The following is a 5,481-nucleotide window of genomic DNA, read 5'->3' as shown; positions in this document are numbered from 1 at the left end:
TCTTCTCGGATTTTAATTGCTGTTCATTACTTGGTCGTGTCAATGACAACAAGAAAAAACTCAGGTAATAAATTCTTCTGTTGGAAGACAATAATGAATTAGATTGTCTTTAATAATACTGCAGAAAATTATGAAATATATGAGAAACACCTTATAATAAAAATTGCACTACATTAAATGTATAGTTTAGGTGGTTGTCTTGTTTCAAGCTGAGATCTGCTATGCTTACAGGGAATTGAGCCATTGTGAGCTTTGTTCATCTTCACAAGCACTGTAAATTTTGGGAGAAATTGTTTCTAAGCTGGCAGAAATCTGAAAAAAGCATTTTGAAGAAAAGGGTCTCTCATTTATTAATATATCAAAGTGAGTCAGATGGCTTAAATAAAAGAATACCCCTGGCAGCTGCTGAGCTCTTACAACTGCTGTTTTAAATCAAAGGGGAAGGAAAACCCTATATATAAACTCAGTGACAAGCAGGAATCAGTAAAGTCAAGAATGACAACAGAGTAAAAGAGGGAGATGCAGCTATTGCAAAGGCAAGCAAGAAGGAACATGCTAGTAAGAGTTCTTCTGTTGACACTGTTCTCTATTTTATATGAATATTTAATCCCAATTAGGCTTTTTGATTCTGTGCCAGTAGTCACTGATGTAAAATGCAAGCACAATACACTTCAGGAGCACACCCTGATAGATCTGTTGATTAGCTAAGGGATTTAGGAGTAACATGAGGGTTGGTCATCAAAAAAGTCAAACCCCTCAAAATTTGCAAGGTAATGAATTCTGTTCTGGACCTGGGTAATGTTCCAGAGCTATGGGGAAGTAAAAAAATGTAAGTGTCATTCAGCAATTCAAAGATGACAAATACATCTTAATCTTTCAAAAATGTTGCATAAAATAATTGCTTTAGACAGCTTTGAAGTGCCCTCTTGGCACACTATTATGGTTTCTAGCTTTCCAGACTCTGGTTTCAGCTCAGGAGAAACTCGACTGTGGATGCAAGGTTTTGTGAGCCCCAGACTCCTCTCCCACTCCAGGGACCAGACTGATGAGAGCTGGAGCTAGGCTCTGACACTCTAGATTTTGGGCACTGAAACTGACCTTATAGCCCTGCCCTTGTTTCCTGGCTGCTGCCAGGAATTGTATCAGGGGCCAGCAAGGAGCATCTGGCAGCGTGCTTCAAGGGTTATGTGTCATCCAAAATCCTGCCCATCTTGAGGCATGGCCAGATACAGCTGCTTGGAGCCTGCAGCTCAGGAGAGAGGCTTGAGGAGCTTATGTGGCATGAAGGAGCCACTGTAAATATCCACTGGGACCCTGGGACCTCCCTGCCCTTAGACTAGTGCTCAACATCAGGCTTTCATCTTGCTCCTTTTCTTTTACTTTCCACCTATGAATCTTTGATTTTCCTAAGGCATTAGCTGTCCAGGAGGACTGCTGAAGCAGACCCCATGGGAAAGTTAGGAGGAGAAACACCCCAGCTGTGAATCCTCACTGAGCTTTGGGCAGAGACATGGAAAGCTTTGAAGTAAATAAGCTAGATACCCAGGGTGGTTCAATAATTCCAGAATGAGGGAATTACAGAGGGGGTTCGAGTTGTAATTTTGGTTTTATGTGCCTAATCTTTGCTTAAATTCAGGTGCCTTCGAAGACTTTAAATCTGACTCTAAATTGAAATGCACTGCTACAGGCTCTTTCCTCGATGTCAGCTGAAAAGCAAGGGCTCTGGGAAGTTGTCTGGGGAAAAGTAAATCTTTTCTATCACACTGAGCTACTGTGGATGCCAAATAGAATGAGGCAGCTTTAAAGGATTTTCCCAAGTCAACTCAGAAAAAGTGATTATATAGGATTTATGAAGCAGCTTCTCATAAATTTAATAATGACTCACCCTTTCCTCCACTTGCTAGATTGCTTAGCACTGACTTGGATGCTCTGATAGAGCAGCATTAGTAAGTAACCACATGATTTATCTTGAGATGGCATTTCATTCTCTGAAGATAGTTCACATCTCTGATATAAGAATGAAGGAAAATAATGTTTGCATAATAGAAGGTATATATATGGTATGTTCAAGAAATATTTTTAACTGCTGTTCTCAGAGCTGTTTCGAACAAATCTGGATTTCTCCCCTTAACCCTGTGACAGGTCAAGAGCTAAAATGCCCTGAGCATAGGTAGCTGATAATATTCAGTTGTATCAGACTATCATTGATATAAACAAATTTGTATTATTTTCTGAATAGCTGTTACATGAGTAGACTCATACAAAGGAGTAGAAAGATCTTTATGTGTTAGAAAACCTTTGCCATATGTCATGTCAAGAAATAATTTTGTCTGCTTTACATCTTAAAACTAACTTTTCAGGGGTCATCTTATTATTAAACAAAAAATTTCCCTTGCTCACTGCTAATTAGCTCACTGTATAGAATAGGTTCATTACTGTTGTTTGGGGCTTTATGAACGATGTGTGAATAGTGCTAATACAAAAGAGAAATCACTGGATTCAGTCAATGTTTTGTCTCTCTCTCTGGAAAGCTGTAGGTGAAAGGAAACATTCTCATAATTACTAATCAAAATTCTAGCCAGGATTTGCTTTCTAAATGAGTTTAGTGGAGACAGCACTGCTTTTTAAGAGTGTTCGGCTTTTTCCTTGAGAAACAACTATGGAAAGTCAGCCTCTCTTTATTTTACATTATTTTTCTAATTTTTCCTTCCCCATCCTCAGAAAGGACCTCTTTTTCTTTTCCATGTTCACATCTTCCCCCATTCCTCCATGATTCAGCCTCTTCTAAAATTTTTCAGCCTATAGTTCAAGGTAGCCCCCACATTTTCCTGTGTTTCCCCTCCACCCTCCTGCTCTGTGTGCTCTGTCAGCACTACTCCAGAGTGTTGCATGACTGGAGATGTGGGGAAAGACTCCTACGCACCATGGCTACCACTGCAAACTCTTCCATCACTTATGAGAGAAATCTTGGCTAAATTGCAAATGTTAAAACTCCACATTAGACTTGCCCTTCTATTTTATCTATTTGCCATGTGTTGTCTCAAATTTTATGCTTCAGAAAAAATGAAAAGTTCATTGCAAAATCTACGCCAAACAAAAAAACTGAAACTTCAAAACCCGGAACACACAACTCACTACCTGCTAAAACTGCTGTGTATCAACAAAAAGGGAGCAAACCTATCAGTGAAGGTAACAGGCTCTGGTTTCATGGTCACAAAACAATTGCTACATGCAATCAAGCCTGAATAAGCTTTTTAAGTTTCAAAAAATCATCCTGTAATTTTATTTCTGAGAAATAAAAAAACTCCTGGCCTGCAGTGATCACTAAAGGTCTAATACATTTCCAAAGGAAAGGGATAATAGCTGCAGCACTATATCAATCCCAAAACACAACACATTTCTACCAGCATCTGGCATTTTGGTCTGGAAAACTTAAATTTCACTCTGTGTGAGGACCCCAAAGGGAGCTTTATTCTTTATTTTACCATCACTGCTATGCTAACAAAGCCACATGGTTTGGGCAATTTGGCTGTCACTGTACATTCACTTTCCATGAGTATCTTCTAATCCATACTAGATGTGTGACCCAGCACTGTGTTACGTGAGCATTTTAACTTTTGATTAAGTTCAGAGCTGTCATATCCCTCTTGTCTAAGCTACTTCCATTCTCCAGGTGATTTATTTAGGATGGGAGCCATCCCAGAGTGAAGTGCATAGTGACATTAAATCCCAGGGGATTTTAAATCCTCCTGACCTCTATACCCACTGCTGCTTGACAGCATCAATCAACACGATGCCACCACTGTTCCCAGTTTTTCTATTAACCACAAGTCCTTTGTATCAAAGTGCCCTACACAAAATCAAGAGGCAAGGTTTACAGCCTGATAACTCTCTATCCAGACCTGGAAGTAGTTGGGATGAATGGGAGGATTGTAAAGTTCTTTCCTGTCACACTCAACTCTACTAGTATCTCTCATCTGCTCCTTCTTCATCCCTTCTCCTCTGTAAATCCTTCTTGGAACCTTGCTTTTTCCAACAGAACACCTATTGGGAGTGGCTGTTTGAGGAATAAGAGACAAATTGAACTTAGAACTTAATCTTTGTATTCATTGATTTTGTTACAAAAGAAGATGAACAGCTGCATTTAAGCTGGTTTTAGCTGTAATCTGAGCTCTTCCATCTGCTCATTATGTTTATGAGACCACATGAAGAAAATTGCGTTAAATTTGTTACCAGAAAAATATAGAAATTTTGGGGGAACAGTAACCAAGAAGGGTTAGTGCACGGACGTGATTTATTTATAAAGAAAACTTACTAGCTAAACTCAGGAGCCCATCTGAAGGCAAATAATTGGAAGGGCTCTCAACCCTGTGGAAAAAGTCCCAGATCTTAGACTGTGAAAGTGCTTACTCATTTTTATTTCATTCTTTTTCAAGGAAAGCTCCAGATAAGAACTAAAGAGGGGGAAAGTGGCTACAAATGCTTTCCAGATCTGAGTATCACAAAAGGCTTTATAGAGCTAATGGGAGCAGTGGCCTTTGGTGGCAAACAGCTGCAAAGTAGAACTGTATGCAGGTAAATGACTTGGGAAGATTTAGTAGCTACCTCTGAACCAGAAAAGAAAACAGGATCTGTTCATTGGTCCTGATTCTTAACTATGAGAGGGGAAAGAAAAGCTCTCAGGGCCTGGGCATCATCTGACATGGTGTTTGTTGACACAGGGCAAAATGTGCTAGAGTGCCTCAGCTGCAGACATTGTGGATGGTGGCACACCTCCACTTCAGGCCCTGTTCTGGCCCAGGTTAGTTTGCAAATATAGATGGAAATTGGGCCCAGAATCACACCCTCACAGTATGATACTGTTGGCAGCAGGGTGACCTGCTTAGGAAAATTAAAAAACACATTCCAATAAGCACAGAAAATACTAGTCTTCAGTCAAATCCTGAGGGAAACATACACCCTACCCTCTTACCCCCTCTTACCCCCATTTAGTCTTCCCTGCTATCAGAAAAATATTCTCAAAAAGCAAAGATGAGCAGCTACACAAGAATTCTTAAAACATATTTCGTAATATCCTTTTTGACAGTCTCAAAAGACAGAGAATTTTCCTTCTCTGAGAATTCTTTTTATTTAATTTTGAGTTTATTAACCAGACCTTTGCTGTGTGGTTCACCAGGAATGTAGTGATTACACCATTACAGAACATCATAGCTCTGTAAGTTTTAAACATAAAGAATAATTCTGGGATTCTCTTGCAAAAATGTAGACTTGTGGAGTTAATTTCTCCTCCAAACCATTAATTAAGAAAGGATGCTGGAGAATGGATGCTGAGGGAGGGCAGCCAGGGACAAGTGAACCAAAATATTATCACATGGTCATTAAAGTCACCCATCCTTTCATTTACAAGTATAAAGTAACAAGTAGAACTGGAGAATTTCAGGCATTTCTTAAGAAGGCTGTCTCATTTTCTGGGGGCTTGGG

This window comes from Cyanistes caeruleus, chromosome 4 (assembly GCF_971803275.1).
Source record: "Cyanistes caeruleus chromosome 4, bCyaCae1.hap1.1, whole genome shotgun sequence".
In the NCBI taxonomy this organism is placed as follows: domain Eukaryota; kingdom Metazoa; phylum Chordata; class Aves; order Passeriformes; family Paridae; genus Cyanistes; species Cyanistes caeruleus.
This window is presented reverse-complemented; position numbering follows the sequence as displayed.